The sequence below is a fragment of the Eutrigla gurnardus genome, assembly GCF_963514095.1.
Source record: "Eutrigla gurnardus genome assembly, chromosome: 21".
In the NCBI taxonomy this organism is placed as follows: Eukaryota; Metazoa; Chordata; class Actinopteri; order Perciformes; family Triglidae; genus Eutrigla; species Eutrigla gurnardus.
The window spans coordinates 5026201-5046837 of record NC_139932.1 but is presented as its reverse complement, the minus strand read 5'-3'; the positions used below and the strand labels follow the sequence as shown (position 1 = coordinate 5046837).

General features: G+C 39.1%; 1 protein-coding gene across 1 annotated transcript in view; it reads left to right on the top strand.

Moving 5' to 3' along the window:
- LOC311032432 (plexin-B2-like) overlaps nt 1–20637 on the top strand; it is a 178161-nt gene that overhangs the window by 52717 nt on the left and 104807 nt on the right. The window contains exons 2-3 of the mRNA XM_084039195.1: nt 395–451; nt 20513–20564. The gene's annotated coding sequence lies outside the window, so the exon portion shown is untranslated. The remainder of the gene's footprint in view (nt 1–394; nt 452–20512; nt 20565–20637) is intronic.

Below are 20637 nucleotides of genomic sequence, written 5' to 3'. Positions count from 1 at the left end.
TTGTACCTCACGGCTTCACCCTTTTTGTTCTTTCCCATGTTTTCACTCTAATTGACTGCTCCTGCTGATGAAACACTTAAAAACGCCCATGGGAGGTTTCTCCGATTTAAGCTTAAACTAATGTACGGAGGCGGACTTCAGCCGGAAGCAGCCCCCACGATGTTTTTAATGTTAAAACTGCTTGGCGGCGCTGCATGTGTTTGTTTTGCAACGCTGTTAAAAAAAGTTCTTTGTGCAGTTTGAAGATGTAAATCTTTGGCAAATTACAGAAGGTCCGCTGTTAAGAGGACGTTTTAATAACGTGGAATGGATTTCTTTATTTGCATGACATCAGAATGAATCCAAATGGAACACAACGGCTAAATAACAAATGTTCTTCTTGTGTGTTTGGTAGGAAAAGAGAGGGAGCTGGTTCATGTAATCAGAGTTCAAAGGCCTGAGCACCGAACAGGTGAGAGAGGAGTCATTAATCTATGCTGCCCGTCTCAGTCTACTCTACTCTATGTGATCTCATCTACTCTACTGTCATCTACTCTACTCAATCTACTCTACTGTATGTGATCTCATCTACTCTACTGTCATCTACTCTACTCTACTGTATGTAATCTAATCTACTCTACTCAATCTACTCTACTGTATGTAATCTAATCTACTCTACTCAATCTACTCTACTCTACTGTATGTAATCTAATCTACTCTACTCAATCTACTCTACTCTATGTAATCTAATCTACTCTACTCAATCTACTCTACTCTACTGTATGTAATCTAATCTACTCTACTCAATCTACTCTACTCTATGTAATCTAATCTACTCTACTCAATCTACTCTACTCTATGTAATCTAATCTACTTTACTCAATCTACTCTACTCTACTGTATGTAATCTAATCTACTCTACTCAATCTACTCTACTCTATGTAATCTAATCTACTCTACTCGGTCTACTCTACTGTATGTGATCTCATCTACTCTACTGTCATCCACTCTATTCAATCTACTCTACTGTATGTGATCTCATCTACTCTACTGTCATCCACTCTACTCAATCTACTCTACTGTACGTGATCTCATCTACTCTACTGTTATCCACTCTACTCAATCCTCTCAACTCTATGTGATCTAATCTACTCTACTGTCATCTACACTATTCAATCCTCTCTACTCTATGTAATCCAATCTACTCTACTTTATTGTAATCTACTCTTACTCAATCTACTCTAATATATTGTAATCTACTCTACTCAATCTACTCTAATCAAATCTACTTTATTGTAATCTACTCTACTCAATCTACTCTAATCAAATCTACTTTATTGTAATCTGATCTACTCTACTGTCATATAATCTACTCTAATCTACTTTATTGTAATCTACTGTACTCAATCTACTCTAATTTATTGTAATATAATCTACTCTAATCAAATCTACTTTGTTGTAATCTGATCTACTCTACTGTAATATAATCTACTCTAATCTACTTTGTTGTAATCCTCTACTGTAATCTACTCTAATCTACTCTGCTGTACTGTAATCTACTCTACTCTCATGTAATCAAATCTGATTTCCTCAACTGTAATCTGATATCCAGGTAAACAAGGAATACTCTACTTTAATCTAATCTACCCTCCTCAAATCTACTCTACTGTACTCTAATCTAATCCTTGCCATCTCTCTTCTAATCGACTCTACTCTGATCTACTCTACTGTAATCTAATCTATTGTCTGCTGCTCTACTCTAATCTACTCTACTGTAACCTAATCTACGCTGCTCTACTCTACTGTAAAATAATCTACTCTACTCTACTGGGATATGAATATACTCTACTGTTTTTGCCTCTTCTCTGATCACTGCTGTACAGAGAAGAACCTTTGACTTGGGGAACATCATGGCCGCTGTTCTACCACCAAACTCGGTTCAAACGTTGCATATTTGATTTTGATGAAGTAAAAGTGTTCGGTCCTGTAATGAGTATTCTAGCCTCACGGGGCAGTTAGCATGGTGTCCTGTTTTATTGCTAAATTCTTTCACTCAGACAAAGGCCTCCTGCTTTTCTTTCTATAGTCATATAAAAATTCCCATAAAACCAGTTCATTAAACTGGAGATGCTGTGTCATCACATAGCATTGCAGGGCTGTTACCTAATTATTTGGCCTTTTAGAACACACACAAACACACTTTATTTCTCTAGTGTGAAGCTTTGTGATGTGTGTAAACACACAGGAGGCTGACAGGTTGATAGAGCATACAGGAAGTATAATACTGTAATAATGTAACATTTATTGACCTGTGCTGATGTTTTTAGTAAAACCACACACTGGATGTTAATATTTAACAGCTTTTATTTAATAACATTATTGTATCTGAACCGTTGGAAAGTCTCCACTCAGCTGGTTCACTTTGACCTGAAGAGGCTGCTGTTGTAAGCCCCCGCCCTAAAGCATCCCCTGCTTTCTGGTCTATTTGACTCTAAATGGACCATAATTTACTAAATGAACATCATGCTGGATTGAAGAAGACTTGAAACTAGAGATTGAGACCATAAACTCCTGTTCAAAATGTTTACTGAGATAATACATCAAGAGAGAAGTAGGCTCATTTTCTCATAGACTTCTATAAGGACAGACTTCCTTTTTCAACCAGAGGAGTCGCCCCCTGATGGTCAGTAGAGAGAATACAAGTTTAAAGACCTGGAGTTTTCGGCCTGGTTTTAGCCAAGCCATACAGGTTATATTTTTGGGGGGTTAAATGAAGATAAAATATTGAACTGTGGTCCGTTTTAATGGACATTTGTTAATATTTGTATATTTGTGACATTCCATTCAGACTAAACAATAACTTCTAATATGACGAAGCCCATTATTAGTAAACGTAAATTGAAGCTTATTATTTTCCATCCAACCCACTCCTGCTGTTTATATCTCAATATGTAGGTTTTTTTATTTAACTGACAAACGAGTTTTAAGAAAAAAATGTCTTCTAAGTGCACACCTCCTCCCACCTTCCTGTGGGAGGTGGGCAGGAAAACTCTGGTTTATTTAGTCGAAGGAAGTTCAGCGTGTTTGCATCTTTATATCAGTGTGGGCGTTTGCATGTCTCAGAGGGGAGTTGCAGCTGTGAAGACCGGCTCGAAAAATGTGAACTCCACTCACACACTTGCACACTGGAGAAGACAGAGGCTGTCAGTGTTACTGTCAACACTCGTAGCACTTCTTTTCCTGCTCCAGAAAAGTCTCGCTCCGAAAGGCTCAAATGCAGATTAAGCATAACCGCTTTAAGTCGTCACTTTGCGAACATGCAGTGTGCATCCTGTAGATGGATTACTTGGTCCAGCACATGGAGGACACTCAAACGGAATTATTGCACATTGAGGAGAAGACGGCTCACGATTCAAGAGCTTCACCAAATCATCCGCTGTACATTTACTTTCTTCCCCCTGGATCTATCTCGTCACACATTGGTTCTGATTTGTAGAGAATGAATTTGCTTCTGAAAGAAATACAAATTATTAAAATAATAAAGACCAATCCTCAAATTCAAATCAAACGTGTTCCTGTCACTGAAATCCAGCACAATTATCTACATGTGCACATACAGCGTTGTATAACCTCCAATATCCCTTTATTCCACCGCAGAGCTTTCATGTTCGCACAGGCTTCAATTAGCGAAAAGCATTTCCAATTTCCTATGCGCTCCAAATTTCCCCTGCAGGAGTGATTGCGTGGTGGTACAGAGATTGGACGGCTACATTTCAGCGCGGTGAAAATGTTGCATCGAGCAGAGATGGATAAAAGAGAGTCTTGGTTGGTCAGACAGAGGTTGAGGAAATGCAAAGAGTCGTCTGGATTCATTCACTTTTCCCCCGGATATAACAAGATGAAGCTTCACATCGACTTACATAATATCTATACTAATATGTACATATAGGCCTATTTATGTTTATGTAATGCTGACAAAGATGGGTCTCCTTAGCTGTGTAATGAGATAACAGATAAGTTTCCTGAAATTTCACACAAAATTATTTAAAAATGTGTATTTATAATTCTAAATGTAGCCTCTGTAAATTTCGAGAAAAGCACAGAGATGCTAATTTGTTTGGAGCTAATATTATCACATGACATTCTTAGTGGAGTTTTTATTCGACAAACCAGAGGAGTCGCTCCCTGATGGTCAGTAGAGAGAATGCAAGTTAAAGGCACATCACCTTTGGCTTCACTTACACTAGGGAAGTGAGTACTCTACTATGATTACACCGCACTCACCAAACCAATTACAGAAGTCTGTGAACACTTCAACGACAAAGTTTGAAGGAGGTTCCCAGATTTCATCAATCCAACCAGCCTTTTTGAAAACGAGAACAACACTTGAAACACGCTTGAACTATAAAACACTTCCATTACAACACGAATCTTGCATGTAGCTTTTACAGACTTTTCAGCATGTTTGTACTGAATCACGACTTGTTGAATAAGAGCAGTTCTTGGCTGCTTGATGGACGATGATGACAGATGGTACAATTCCTGCATTAAAAGATGTTACAAAAGATGTTGTAGATAAAAGATGCCTCATTCGACTGATTTTCACTTTTGTTGCAGAAGAACACATCAGACAGAAATGCTTCCTGTCACACAGATAAAGTCCATCACCATCTCATAAGGAGCTTCAGATGCAGGTTTTTGTTTGAGCACTTTACTTTTTCCTTCACGTCAGTGAATTGGTCAATATACCAAAAAAAGTCTTATATTCTTATAATTTGGTGATGATCATGTCATAACTGTACAAACTTTATGCCCAAGCCGTACCGAAAATTGTACTGAAATGATCCTTTTGAATAATTTATAATATCTGTGCAGAAATTGTTGAATTATATATTATACAAATTGTTGCTTCCAGAACTGTACATTTAATGGCAACCTCAATTTGTTTTAATTACCTGAGAAGAATTTAAATGTTTAACTACTGAGACTCAAATAATTTATCCTCAAATCCATCGCAATTTGATGCATTGTGCATGCTGGGCAGACCTCATTATACCTCAATACATACTGAATATAGCTTGAATTTCAATTGTATCATATATATAATTCAATATGTCATTGAATATTGTATGAAGTGTCTCTATTTGAATTCAGACAGTAACGCTGGAGATGATGGATGGATGGAGAATAAATGCATCGAGAATTAGACATGACAAAGCAGGAGAACGGGAAAGCAGAGATATGAATGGGCACAGACAGAGGAGGTAAAGAGAGAGAGAGAGAGAGAGTGTGTGTGTGTGTATTTTTTATATACAGTATATATGATGGTGGCCTTAGCATTAGCGAATGTGACCACGTTCATGAAAACTTGGCCTCATCTGTAAATGTGCTGATGCATTTCTTTAACGGGGGAAGGACATAACGAGTAAGAAGAATGTGATCTCTGTCTCTTATCTCGCCTCCTTTATTATATCCCAGCATTCAGTTGGGTACAGCATGAGATGAGAGAATCGGTTTGTATTGAACATGGTTGAATGCTGTGCTGATGAAAGCTCATGCTGATAATGGCTTTTTCATTATGTCCTTAGCCGGGCTTGGCATTTCATTTTCTGTTGCAGACTTGTGATTCTCACGACGGCTTTGGGCGCGTGCCAACGTCTTCTGACTGGAGTTCTATTGCATCTTTATATATATACTGTATATATATATTCCTTTTTTAGTGTATGGCAGTTCTGCTCGATTAAGCCATGTGGCGAGACGGAGAGGCTGTCTGGGCATGACGGATTGTTTTTTTCTCTAAAAATAGACGTCTGCGATTAAGAACAATCAAACTTAGGCTGTAAGACATGTGGTGTTTTAGATTTGATGTCATTGATGTGGCTGCAATCGAACATGATTTCACAGCCACGTCTCCATCAAATGGTGGTTATTAAGTCGTTAGCCGACAGAGAGAAGAGAGAAGACTTTTCAAAAGAGATTTAAAGGAGATGCATGATGGTTTTTAGCCATGTCAGTTAGCTTCCATAAACAGTGACCTAAACACTCAAACTAATATATGAATAATTAATTAGTTGATTGATCAAATGAATTAGCAACTGTTTTGACAAATGATTGAAGTTGAGGATTCTGGCTCCAACTTATGACATTGAAAAAGCCCAAATGATTAATTCAGTAATCGAGAACATAATCGATAGATATTCTACTATATTCAATCAGTTTTAACAAATGTGTTCTTCACATGGAATAATGAATGTCCTTAGAGCTGCCCCACCTTGTTTGCTATTGCAATGCTAGCCACATAAAGCACATAATATTTTGCATTTTCATGCTGTTTATTTTGAAGGCAGAAATCCATTTGTCCATTTAGAGCCACTGAGGATAGGAAACCGAATCATTGATCCCCGAGGAAAACTGATATGTTTTTTTTATGCTAAGAGGAGGAATCAAGCACGTTAAGCCTCTCCACTGTGCTTTTGTCAAGAAATTCTGGGAATGTCGGAAGAATTTGTCATGTTCAGCTCTATGAGGAAATTTGGAAAATTCTCTGAAGTCATACGTGAAATATTTTCCAACATGGAAAGAACATTTTGATTAACTGAAGTCATCGAAGCTATGTCATGGACAGCCCTGGATAATCTCACAGCCTCTGGTCCCATAAGATTGGAAGTCATGGGATTGTGTTTTACGTGGTAAACACCTCGTACTTGAGACGTGTTGTGATGCCCTTTGGTAGACTGAGTGCTTCGTTCCCGTCCAGCCTCATCCTGATCCTCTCTGACTCCCTCAGTCATGCTGAGCACAACCGGATTTGTTTGCCATCAAACGCTGCTCTGCAACACTTCTGTCTGATACCTTTTGGTTTTTAAAGGCTGGTAGAGATGTTTTGTTATTTTACATTTGCAAGTTTTTAGTAATAGTATATTAAAATATTATTCTTCCATTGGTGGGAATGCAGCCAAAAGTACACTTAGATGACATTCTACCATTAGTAGATCACACTGGGCATAAGTGAGGTTTTAATATTCCATGGGTTTTAAACAAGTGATACAATTGAGAACATTTCGTGCTAAAGGGAGCGCTAAAGACTCTTTTCCAGGGCTAGTTAATAAACAACTGTAGCTGTAGAGCTAACTGCTACCATGTTAACAAGTGGGGAACAATCTAGTACTCAGTGACAAAGTTTCTCCCAGTTTCTATTTTGTACCTTACTGGGCTCACTACTGACACTTTAGCCCCTTTTAGACTACCTTTTTTTAGTTGCTTATACATGGTTAGTTGCCGTTATACGCATCGGCATGTTTATGATGCAGCAACTTCGCTTGCGGTTGAAGAGTCGTGTAAATATGCGAGACAAGCTAAAGTTCACCTTTTGTAGTTGTTTTGATGCATCGAGCTAATCAGATTTCCGGCGTTCATTGAATACGTCACACGGCCGACGAGTCCATAGACGAGACTGTGTGACGTGTCACTGGTTCCGCAAAGCCTGGGTGCGATCTAAACGCAGACACCGTTGCGGCGTAACGCCGCAAACAAAGTCCTGTCTAAACGCAAAGGTTTGCAGCATATGACTTGCCTTTCTGCCATTACAGCGGAATCGACAGTCTAAAAGGGGCTTATGTTTTCAAGGTCGTTAATTATTTCCTTTAATAAAGAGTTATGGAAGTGAGAAAAACACTCGGCATTATTTAGCATGCTAACTTACTACTGCTAACTTACTAGCTAGCATGTTAACTCGCTTACTATCAGGATAATAAGCTAACACACTGTTTATTATTTCTCACTATTGCTCTTTTATGGAAGTGATAGAGAGACAAAATGAAGATAAATAAAGCTGGATTCAACAGGGATTGTAAGATATGGTAACATACTGCATTGTGGGCTTCAAGGTCAGCGACGTTAAAGTGGAAAAACAGAACGATTTGAAGTGTCTGAGTTCACCAAAGTGGAAAGATTTACTTGCAACTCCCTGCAAGGAAGTCCACTGATGGTGGCTAATCTGTTGTAAAGAATGGATTTTGCTGCGACATGTAGCCATTTAAAATGCTGGTGTGACGGGGTCTTACAGGATAGGATCGCTGCCTTTGACGTCGGTCTTAAATCAGCTGACAGTTCACTGTGCCGCGTTGATTGGTGTAGTCATTCATAACATTCATTAAAGCATGCTTTTCTGACAGCCTGGGATGTAAGCGGTGGGGGACCAACTCCACAGTCCTGGTTTTGTTCAAAAAAATGTTCAACATTACGTTTTTTTCTCTGCAGTGGAATGAGAGGAACCTAAAGAAGGTATTTGAAAAAGTTAGAACTAATTTATTTATCAAGCAGAAATCCAAAATATGAACCAATATCCAGCTTGTCAACCGTGAAATTGATGCTTTTTTGGTATTAAATGATCACAAATGAAATATTTTATTTTATATTTTCATTTTACTACTGGTTAGAATATATATATATATATATATATATATATATATATATTTAAATGTAAGCAATTTGAGAGAACTTGTGCTTGTTGGACAACCAAGGCCATTTCTTTTTTTACATTAAAGCTATTCATTGAAATGTGAATCCACAGATCTGTAGAAAATGAAAAGACTCATTTCTAGCAGCTTCATTTGAATCCATGGTATGACTGGAATACACAGCCAGGCAATTGAGGAAGACCTCTTTGATCTGTGTCAAAAACTTGACACGGAGTTGTCTGATTGGACAGCAGGACTGAGAACAGTGGTGGTATTTGGTGTCTCCGGGTTCTAAATGTGTAGAATAAAGTGAATGTTGAGACAGGTTTATGTCCAGTCGGCTTTCTCTGGGGAAATAAAGGAATAGCACTGCACTTGTTGCCAGATAATGCTGCATCATAAATCCTTAAAATGAGTTTTCATGGAGAGAGACATGGGAGTTCAGGAAGGTGAAGTACAAGTTGTACAAGTTTTTCTCTTTAATGTTCCTACGTATTTATTTTTTGGATTTGTCTGCCTTCTCTCTCTAAACAAAGAAATTCTTCCTCCAACATGGGTCCATTTAGCTTCCACTTCATTTGGGAGCCGCTCCGTCTTCACGGCCTTGATCAGAGCAAACTGATAGAGCCAGATTCAACATCCTGTCAGATTGTTAAATAAACTGCAGCAGCCCAGTTCAACAGTTCAACGCCCTCCATTTTATCTCCCTTTCACCTCCTCCCTCATTTGATCTCCTTTTCACTCCTTAAACCTTCACCAAGGACTATTTTCTTAATAATGCTGACAAATGACTGCTACTGCTGTTATTCAGTAAAGCACATTAATGGCACTTTTCACCAAAAGTTTTCAATGCACCACATAATTTAAGGGCACACCAGTGAATACGGCCGGGTATCAAACCGTAATACATCCTGACCTGCAATGTGTTTATCGTACTGAAAGTTAGCCTTGATTATCTGATCAGGTTCATGCATTTGTTCACTTTTTGTTTGATTTGACTTGATAGTTAATCTGCTCATTTCCACCACTATGAGTTTTAACTCAAACTGTAATTAAAAAAGAATAAAACAGCGATCAGACTGCTGCACAGAGAAGGCAAAGGCTTGATTGGTTTTATATCTTTTTGTAAAAAAATAACACAAATAATTTACTCTATTCTATCTAATTCTATTTCATTTTCATCAAAATCTTCCTCTTAAACAAAATGGTATAACTTTATTATCACTATACGAATACAGCGAAATTGGAAATATAATGCGTCTTTAAACTACTAACAAACCAAATCAACCAATAACAACACACCTTTCGTCCATCCACCAAACTGCAACATTTAGCCACAAAGAAGGTGTGTGTGCAGCCTCAGTCCTCCTCCGACATTCCAAGCCCGCCCGCTTTTCAGCGGTCCAATCAAATTCTCAGGATATTCTCCAGCAACCGGATCACCTCTTGACCTCAGCATCTCTCTCAGTTTTCTCCAATCTCTCCTTTCTCCTTGGAGCTGGCCAACTGCATGGTTGGGATGAAAACCTCCAACTCTCTTCTGGATCCAATCTAATCTCATAAAGAACTGTCTTCTTGCCATCTTCCCGCTCATAACTATCATCAACTCCTTCTTCTGCTCCCGCTCTTTCTCCTCGTAGCAAACTTCAGGTCCATCTCCAACTGTCCCTTTCTGTCTAAAATACTAGTGAATATGAGTGAATCGTTACCGCCCACCTTACCTCCAACAACCTTTTTGAGCCATTTCAATCAGGTTTCCGGTCACAGCAGAGAAACTGCTCCTATGAGCACCCCCGCCATCCAGAACCTCCACTGGCTCCCTGTCCCACAATGCTTCCACTATCAACTCCTCCTCCTCACTCGTATCACCCCGTACCCACTGTCCTCTGATGGTAACCTCCTCCCCCCTCTCATCAGCACCAAGCATTGAACCTGGGGGGCCTCCTCCATCGCCAACCCCTCCCTCTGGAACTCTCTACCACAACACATCAGAGACTCGATCTAGCCACATTTAAAACACTACTTACTCACCTTTTAGATCTGGTTTCAACGTGTTGCCAATATTGTTTTTTTGTTGATTGTCTATTTGTTTCTATTTTAACAGTATATTGACTGAGTACTATGCAAATAGCACCTCTAAATAAAATGCATTATTACATATAGTAGAACAAAACATAAAAAAACATTAATTTAAGCTTGCATCAGTCACTCCTCTACATAGTCCTCCTGTATAGTTTCTATCTAGTCCTAGTCCTCCTATATAGTTTCTATCTAGTTCTCTACATAGTCCTCTACATAGTCCTCCTATATAGTTTCTATCTAGTCCTCTACATAGTCCTCTATCTAGTCCTCTACATAGTCCTCCTATATAGTTTCTATCTAGTCCTCTACATAGTCCTCCTATATAGTTTCTATCTAGTCCTCTACATAGTCCTCCTATATAGTTTCTATCTAGTCCTAGTCCTCCTATATAGTTTCTATCTAGTCCTCTACATAGTCCTCTATCTAGTCCTCTACATAGTCCTCCTATATAGTTTCTATCTAGTCCTCTACATAGTCCTCTATCTAGTCCTCTACATAGTCCTCCTATATAGTTTCTATCTAGTCCTCTACATAGTCCTCCTATATAGTTTCTATCTAGTCCTCTACATAGTCCTCCTATATAGTTTCTATCTAGTCCTCTACATAGTCCTCTATCTAGTCCTCTACATAGTCCTCCTATATAGTTTCTACATAGTCCTCTATCTAGTCCTCTACATAGTCCTCCTATATAGTCCTCTATCTAGTCCTCTACATAGTCCTCCTATATAGTTTCTATCTAGTCCTCTACATAGTCCTCCTATATAGTTTCTATCTAGTCCTCTACATAGTCCTCCTATATAGTTTCTATCTAGTCCTAGTCCTCCTATATAGTTTCTATCTAGTTCTCTACATAGTCCTCTACATAGTCCTCCTATATAGTTTCTATCTAGTCCTCTACATAGTCCTCTATCTAGTCCTCTACATAGTCCTCCTATATAGTTTCTATCTAGTCCTCTACATAGTCCTCCTATATAGTTTCTATCTAGTCCTCTACATAGTCCTCCTATATAGTTTCTATCTAGTCCTCTACATAGTCCTCTATCTAGTCCTCTACATAGTCCTCCTATATAGTTTCTACATAGTCCTCTATCTAGTCCTATACATAGTCCTCTATATAGTCCAGTACTCTATTTAGTCCGCTACATAGTCCTCTATCTAGTCCTCTACATAGTCCTCTACAAAGTCCTCTACATAGTCCTTTATCTAGTCCTCTACATAGTCCTCTACATAGTCCTCTATCTAGTCCTCTACATAGTCCTTTATCCAGTCCTCTACATAGTCCTTTATCTAGTCCTCTACATAGTCCTTTATCTAGTCCTCTACATCGTCCTCTATCTAGTCCTCTACATAGTCCTTTATCTAGTCCTCTACATAGTCCTCTATCTAGTCCTCTACATAGTCCTTTATCTAGTCCTCTACATAGTCCTCTATCTAGTCCTCTACATAGTCCTCCTATATAGTTTCTATCTAGTCCTCTACATAGTCCTCTATCTATTCCTCTATCTAGTCCTCTACACGGTCCTCTATCTAGTCCTCTACATAGTCCTCTATCTAGTCCTCTACATAGTCCTTTATCTAGTCCTCTACATAGTCCTCTACACGGTCCTCTACATAGAAGACCCTGTATATAGTGAGTAGTGAATGAGTGAGGACCCCACCCCAGTGTGTCTCTGCCCTGTGCATCACTTTTCAGAGTCCCCAGGAACTGTTTTGCAGCTCTTGTTCTAAATGCTGCACAGGTGTCGTGGAAACAGTGAAGGTGTTCCTTCATTTGCTGCCGTGTCTCATTTACACGCCTTTTCTTAATTTGCAGTGCGTTTGAACTCTCAGGGAGTTACATTAAGATGCAGAAGGATTTTTACCCTGCATGCCTTTGGCCTCATAAACAAACTGATTAACCGTGTGTGTGTGTGTGTGTGTGTGTGTGTGTGTGTGTGTGTGTGTGTGTGTGTGTGTGTGTGTGTGTGTGTGTGTGTGTGTGTGTGTGTGTGTGTGTGTGTGTGTGTGTGTGTGTGTGTGTGTGTGTGTGTGTGTGTGTGTGTGTGTGTGTGTGAGAGAGAGTGATCTGGTGACACAAAGTAGAAGCGTTCTGGTCTGCTTTGCTTCCAGCAGACGAGGAGAAAGAGGAGAGAGGGATGGAGGGATGGAAACAGAGCGGTGGTGTGTTGTGTTTGGGAAATGGGTCAAGAGGAAGTTGAGGGTGCGTTTTTAAGTGTGTGTATTTGTGTGTGCATGTGATGTTTGACAGCTGAGACCGTGTTGTCGGTTAGTGTGGGAATTTGCTCATTGTGTGTGTGCGTGTGTTGACGGTGCATAACTTAATTCCACAGGGAAGCCAAAGCAACAGCGCCTCTGTTTCCTGTCCTAATTGCTTAAAATCCTCCACAAATAAGCCTCCACAAACACACACAAATGCACACGTCTACACGGCCATTTACACATTCTCAAATCCTGTTTAAAAAGGACTTATGCAGATAGTTTTAGCTGTGGCATTGTTGTAACATTCATTATCTACTTGGACAGAATAGCTAATTCATGTTTGTCATTTATGTGGTGTTTTTTAGAAAAAATAAATCTCCATTTTTTCTCCTCTTCCTTTCTTTTTCACCTCAACCTTCTTTTCCTTTGGGGATTCATCACTGTGGTTAAACCAGAGCTGGATGAAAGAGCCAGAAAACATCATCGGGAAATGACCCAAAAACATGATTGAAATATATTTTTCAGGACTTGACATGCAAAATAATCAAGTGAAGAGGGCCAATGTTTGGTCCTTCATTTGACGTTAACCATCAACTGTTTTGGATGATCTATTAATTCTATTAATAAAAAGTCATTTTTTCAGTGGTTGCAGCTTCTGCAAGAATTCCGTGAGTGTTTGAACAAAGGCATTTTAATATGTCAAATGGTCTGACACACACATAAAAAAAAGTCTGACAAAATATAATTTTTCACAATTTCTTGGCATGTTGTAGACAAGGTGATTAATTGACTAATCGAGAAACTGCTCTGCAGATTAATCAACAATGAAAATAATCGTTAGTTGCAGCCCTAGTTCTAAGCATTAATAATCCAAAACGTGCACTCTACCTGCAAGGCCATTTTCATTATGCATGTTCAAAAAATACAGTCAGCACATTCATCTCCTGCTATTTTTATTTTGAGCTAAAACATCTGCAGGCAGCTGCTGGTTAGCGTTAGCTCCAGTCTAGTAGAGTCAGACTGGACAACTCTACACACTGATCCATCAACTCTCATGGCTCCTCCTCATCTAACCAGATGATGCTTGGAAACGCACACCGAGAGCACAGATCAGGTTGCAGAGTCTGTTCTGGTCAGATTTGAACACTAAATACAGAACCAGCCAGCAAGCCACCTGGAGTCACAGTAGTGCCGTAAACCGGAGCAGGATACATCCAGTGTAACGATTCATGTCACAGTTTACGGCACTGTCGTGACCGGGCAACGACCTTTAGTTCTGAAAAGTGAAGCCAATACTGAAGTGCCTTAAACTTGCATTCTCTCTGCTGGCCATCAGGGGGCGTCACCTCTGGTTGTAAAAATAAGTCTGATTATATAGTCTATGAGAAAATGACCCTACTTCTCACTTGACTTATTATTATTAAGTCTTCTTCAATCCAGCATGATGTTCATTTAGTGAATTATGGTCTGTTTAGAGTCAAATAGAGGGCTAGCTTGTGATTGACAGGAAGCTACCAATACAGTTACTAAGACGACTTTAACACTTAGCCGTAAAGTTGACCTTGAATTATGAAGCAAACTTTGTTAGCAGCGTCACACCAGAATCCAGATGGATCCAGATCCAGTAAGGGTGCCGCTCTACTGCTTGTGTTCATCAGATCCACCTGTCGCTCCTCTACAGTCCAAATATGGTCACTTCCTTCACTGATTGCATTAAAGACTGCCAAAATGCCAAACTTGAGGCTTCAAAGTCAACAAACCAGTGTGTTGACGTCACCATGACTACGTCCGTCCGACTATAAATAGATTTTTTGCAACTTATTGGTTGGTGAGTGACGTCTTCGTGCAGCAAGAGAAGCAAAACTGTGAGTTTAACCCATTTATACCGGATGCTGCGCAGCGCAACATTGTTGATTCGTCATCATTTTCATGATGCATGCAGCATATAATGCACTATCATTGGTTCAAATACATATGTGGTGGGTCTTGATATTTTAAAACCACGTGACCAACAAAATGTTGTGTGATTTGTCGTCAATAACGTCAATCAATGTTGCACTGCGCAGCATCTGATATGAATTATTTTAGAATTCTCAGTGGGTTTTTCCCCTATGAGAAACCTTTTCACGTCACAGAATGGGCTTTATTTTCTGCTGAAGTGTCCCAGACAGTCAAGAAACAAACCTCAGCCATCATTAATGTTATTATTTACACCTGTGCTTTTCAGAGTCTTGACACGTCAAAATCAGCTGCCACACAGTCGCCACACCTGTGTAGCGAAGGCATTTGGCCACGGAGCGTGAGAACCAGTAGATGTGTCGAGAAGTGGCTGTTGCATGTTTCAATACACGAGTTCTGTGAAAGTAGGTCTTCTGTGGCAAAATCTGATTCCATCGTTAAGCAGAACTCATGAGCTAACGTTAAGGTTTGCATGAACATCACAAGAATGCCATCGTCTGTAAACAGAGGAGCTCATTTAAAATCGCAAGGAAACAAACTCGTCTCGCTTCAAGTGCACAGTGACGTTTGTGGTTGAAACACCAGAGTGCAAGTCAAAGACATTTCATATTTAGTTTTAATTTGGTCATATGTGGCAACAAAGTGTGTTGTTGGTCATTTAAAAGTCTCTTTTCTCTGTTTATGGGTTTAGGATGTTAAGATGAAACAAGATGTTTGAAGGCGTCACTGAGCTGTAGGGCATTGTGATGGACGTTTGTCACTGTTTTCTGATCATTTATAGATTAAACAGTCATTCAATTAATCAAGAAAGTAGTTGGGGGATTAACAATGAAGTAATAATATTCTTTAAACCCCTATTTTGAATGTATAAGCAGTATATAAGCATATAATAAATGGTTTATAATGTACTGTCTGCACAGTAAAAAAGTAAAGATACTAGTGAGCAGGAAAAAAGATTGAACTCATAGATCTCACCGTGAAACCTACAATTATTTTTTTATCACAAGGTTTGTATGTATCTTTTTCTTATAAATATATTCAAATTTTCATACATTTCCAGAACAGAAATCTCAACACGGGATCAAGTCGGGTTGACATGTTGGAGTCAAAGGTTTTTACTGAGGGAATGGTGGATATCTCTTTTTATCACTCCATAAATCAGAAAATACCAGCAACAGCCACATAAAGACCAACATTGTCTGCATATTTTTAGGAGTAGAATAAATGAGGCTATGAATGATATATGAACAAACCCCTCAGTGCAAACCTTCACAACACAGAGGAATGAAAGTTTGGTGGATTTAAGTGCAACTGAAGTGCAAATTTCTGGCTCAGCGAAAATGAACTAATATATCTCCGTGAAACTTTCCCAGTTGTTTACTGACATGGAGACAATTATATCTTGTCTTCGAGGTTTTCTGAAATGAAATGTTTAAACATGCAAATGAAGCATTATCTAATGGTTTCTCTTGGTGAATTCTGGATAAATCTCAATACAGACTCATTGCAGTTTGTGAAATAGTCCTGAAATTGAAATCTACTGTTCCGTCAACATGAACACTAACTTTATTTTGTCCTGTCGCTCAGCACAAAACTAACAAAATGAATATTAGTATGTTCAGGCAGCACCACCGCCTCGTTTAACACTGTCACTGGCTCTGGCCGATCCTCATTCACTTTGCTCCCGTGCTGAGAGACCTTCATGTCCCTGCACACGACGCCAACAGATGAACTTCCCCACCGCTGTGAGTCTGTTGTTCATACAGATACGCAGACAGAGTAGTTGAATGAACAAACATGTGTTTTGGACGTTTTCTCTCCACTCGTCTGGAAGAACACATCACATGGAAGCTAAATTGACCGGAGCGTGCAAACAGAAAACAGTTTTTGTTGTAGTCGAGTTCCCCAGACGGACAGACCGACCACTGTTTTCTGCTTTCTGGCTTTGGATTTCCCACGGAGGCTGTGGTGAACAATCCCTAAAAACACACCATCTCTTTAAAAAGATATTAAACGTCGCCGAGCCAACGACCAACACCCCAAATAAAAACCCAACCTTTTAGTATTTAAGCACAAAAGCGTTTCTCCCTCTCGGCATTTAAATGCACAAAGTGGAGATTTGGGTCTTTGTCTCTGGATGCTGCTGTTGTTGCACGGTCTCACTTGGCACATGACACATGACTCATCTGTGTGTGTGTGTGTGTGTGTGTGTGTGTGTGTGTGTGTGTGTGTGTGTGTGTGTGTGTGTGTGTGTGTGTGTGTGTGTGTGTGTGTGTGTGTGTGTGTGTGTGTGCCAGACAGACGGTGTGTGTGTGTTTAGTTTTTTCCTGGCGTGGAGGTCAGACGAGGAGCAGAGGGCGTCCTCGTCTCCAATCTGGACCTGCTGAGTGTCTGTCCTCTGTCTTGTCTGATTTTTTTCCATGAATTCTGCCAGAAATGGAAATAAAATGTCCTTCTTCTACTTCATATCTTCTAGTCAACTATAATATTAATAATAGATTGCAGCCCACTGCTCCTAAATGCTTAAGGTGGGGTCAAATTTCATGTATGTACCTTTATGTCTATGACCGTTGTAATACAGTTACATTTTCTATTAATATTAGATTAATATTACTCATGAATGTAACATTTACTGGCATAGTTGGTGAACTTGATCATTGGCCCGTCTACGTACCGCTCTAGCATCAGTCTAGTGTTGATTAATGCCCGTCACATGCATACACTGTCTTTTCAAAATAAACCTCTATGTTCACAAGTTAATAAGACACAGGACTTTCACCCAGGAGATCAATGCCCGTGTCCTGTGTGACACCAAAATCGCAGTTTTAATTTAACGGGGCCTACCTAACTGCGGGACAAACATACTTATTTTAACACAAAATATGATCTTTTCCCACCAAATAGTTTTGTTGCCTTAATCTAAGAAAGTAGTTTCCTGTGCACACGGAAGTATATTTTGAAAAGAAAGTATGTAATTAAGACGTCCAAAGCCTTCGAGAGAACATGTTGACCACCTTAATCAGTACAATCCTGCTTGTAGATGAATGCATGAATAATCATAATCCAAAGATATAATATATAGTATAGTATAATACAGAGGGTTTTTTTCTACACGTTTAATACATTTTCCAGATTATACTACATACTTTTACTTCAGTAAAATTTAAATGAAGGACTTTAACGGATGTAACCGATCTGAAAACCGCATAAATCCATCTGATAAAACCTTCAACAAGTTTCTCTCCTCTCAAATTGAATCCAACCCTTTTGCTTATTTAAACCCGTTTTTCTGATTTCTTCAGCCTTCTTTGGGGTTTAAAATTAAAAGCTTTTTTTTTATATATATATATTCAAATAAGATAACACTCTGCACTACTAATCGTCGAGAGAGCGGTGTGGTCGCTCCCCAAATCCCACATGATGAATATTCATTGTCTCTTTACGGTTTTCAAGCCACTTCCTGATGATGGAAGGAAACATTGTGTCGACTGATGCTTCGCCATCTGGATGTTTAGATGCTGGATGTTAGATGCTAGAACATATGGATGCACACTCGCGTGAAAAACAAATGAACACACACACATGCACACATGCACACATGCACACACGCACGTGTGCGTGAATGAACGAACAAGAACGAGCCGGCTCTGCTATCCAGAAGCATATGGTTCTTTGAGATAGAGTGGAGACAGACTGGGCCATTCTGTTGGAGAGCACCGAGGGCCTCAACATTGTAAGAAGTGCTGCCAAACAAACTTCACCACACACACACACACACGCACACAAACACACACACACACACACACACACACACACACACACACGCAATCTCGCCTCACGAGCTACTTTGCTGCTTGTGTCAATGCAAAATAAAAGCCGACATTCATTTGTGTTTCTGCAGGAGAGGAGAACTTCGGGAATCAAATATAATTACAATAGTAAAAAAATCAGTACTATTCTATTTTTAGAAACACGTTTCCTAACGTTGAGTCTCTCCATCCTCGCCTTGGCCCACCCGTATAAACGGATGCTTTTGACACATGAATGATGCACAATAAAGTTTTCTGAATCACAATCTTACTATCAGAAATAGCCGACATCCACATTAATGCAGCAGCAGTGTTGTAATAGTACAACTCTTTACTTTTCACCTACCTACCTACCTACCTACCTGTTGTATATTTTGTGAATGTTTCTGATACAAACTTGTGAGTTGTGTTTTAAATGCAGGACTCTCACTTAGTGGAGGACTTCCACAGTGTGGTCAACTCTCTGCTCTCGGCTCATTATACACTTGCAGTGTCCGGAGCTTTTGTGTGTTTGGTTGTCTCATTACGAAGATTACTCCGCAAATTGATTTCTCCTTTATCTCCTCGGTTAAAAAGTCTCTTTATTTTGGAGCCCATAGGCATTAATGTTATCATTATGAGAGAAAAAGCCAGGCCCTCTACCCGTATTATCACAAATGAAATGCCTTTAGTTTAATTCATGCCCTGCTGAAGGGGTCTATTTAAACCTGGGCAGAGCTCCAGTATTTGTTATTATTCCAGGCGGTAATATGCTTTTCTCTCTGATGGATAATACAAGGTTTCTGGCGTTTTGGTGAATTAATTCCATTTAATAAACATCGCCATCAGTGTTCTGTGACTACAAGCCTGGAGTTCCCTTTGATCCACAGCAGGTTCTGTAGCAGATTGGGTTTTGGTGAAACAGAGTTCGGACTTATATTCCCATCATTACCTCCGGTGTATTGTGTGTAAGTAATACCTTCCACACAGATAAGCATGTCACCATTTCTCTTTCGTAGGTGTTTGAGCTCATGTCAATTAACAGCAGCTGTGTTTAGCATCAGCTCATTTATTCTTGACAGAATATGCAATTAAAAATGAGATTTCATTTTTAATTGCATTCTTTAAATACTTTCTGTATTCATTCTAAATGGCCTCAACAATTTGAAACTGAGGTCAAAGCAGTAAACGTTTTTATAGACTCTCATCATCATCATGTGTTTTTACAGCCAGACTCCTATTTGATGCTGTTGTATTTGAGAGGCACACCCACTCGCATAGAGCTAAGAAATGTCTTTTTATAACTTTATTACTTTTTAGTGACTCTATCAACAAGATTACTCTGTATTAATAGCATCACATGAAACTCAAATAACTTCAGCAAAACATGGAGCTTACAAGAGAAGAATCAGCGACCAACAAGTTGTGCAACAAGCGCCTCCACGAAACATGATGCCGTCACTAATCACTAACAAACATGTGACCTTTACGTGACCTGTAATCAGAGTTCTACCCTCAGGTCGGTCATCAATCCTTCATGCTGTGTTTTTAGATATCAGATGACCAAATGGTCAAACTTATAAATCCCAAATTTACCCAAAACAGTGGTGGAATGTTGCTAAAGCACTTCAGTACAATTTCCCTATACTTTTATTTTATGTGAGCTACTTTATACTTCTACTCAACTATGTTATGGAAGCCAATATAACATTGTCTGACAGCATATGAAGGCTCGGATTATCAATACAAAACATAAATTAAAAGAATGATAATATATTGTTATAGAATGGGAATCACTAGAGGTCCAACGATACAATATTATCGTGATAATTAAGTCACGATACACTGTTATAGCGATATAATATATTACCTTTTTTCAGCTGCAAAATCTGTGTTTGTCAAAATCTGTTTTATCTAACGAGATAAAGTTTTTACTCGTTTCATCAATTTTGCTTTTACTTTTATTTACACTGTTTCTACACTGTTGTGGTATTGAGTAAATGATCTGAAGGCTTCATCCACACTTCTTTCCTGTGTGTCTTTCAGGAGTTGAGGTGGTTGATGTCATCGGAGATCAACAGGACTGAACACTGAACAAGTAAGGGTGATTTTTCAACTTTATCTCCCTTTTATTAGTTATGAAAGCATATTTTCGCCACCAAAAATTGTAC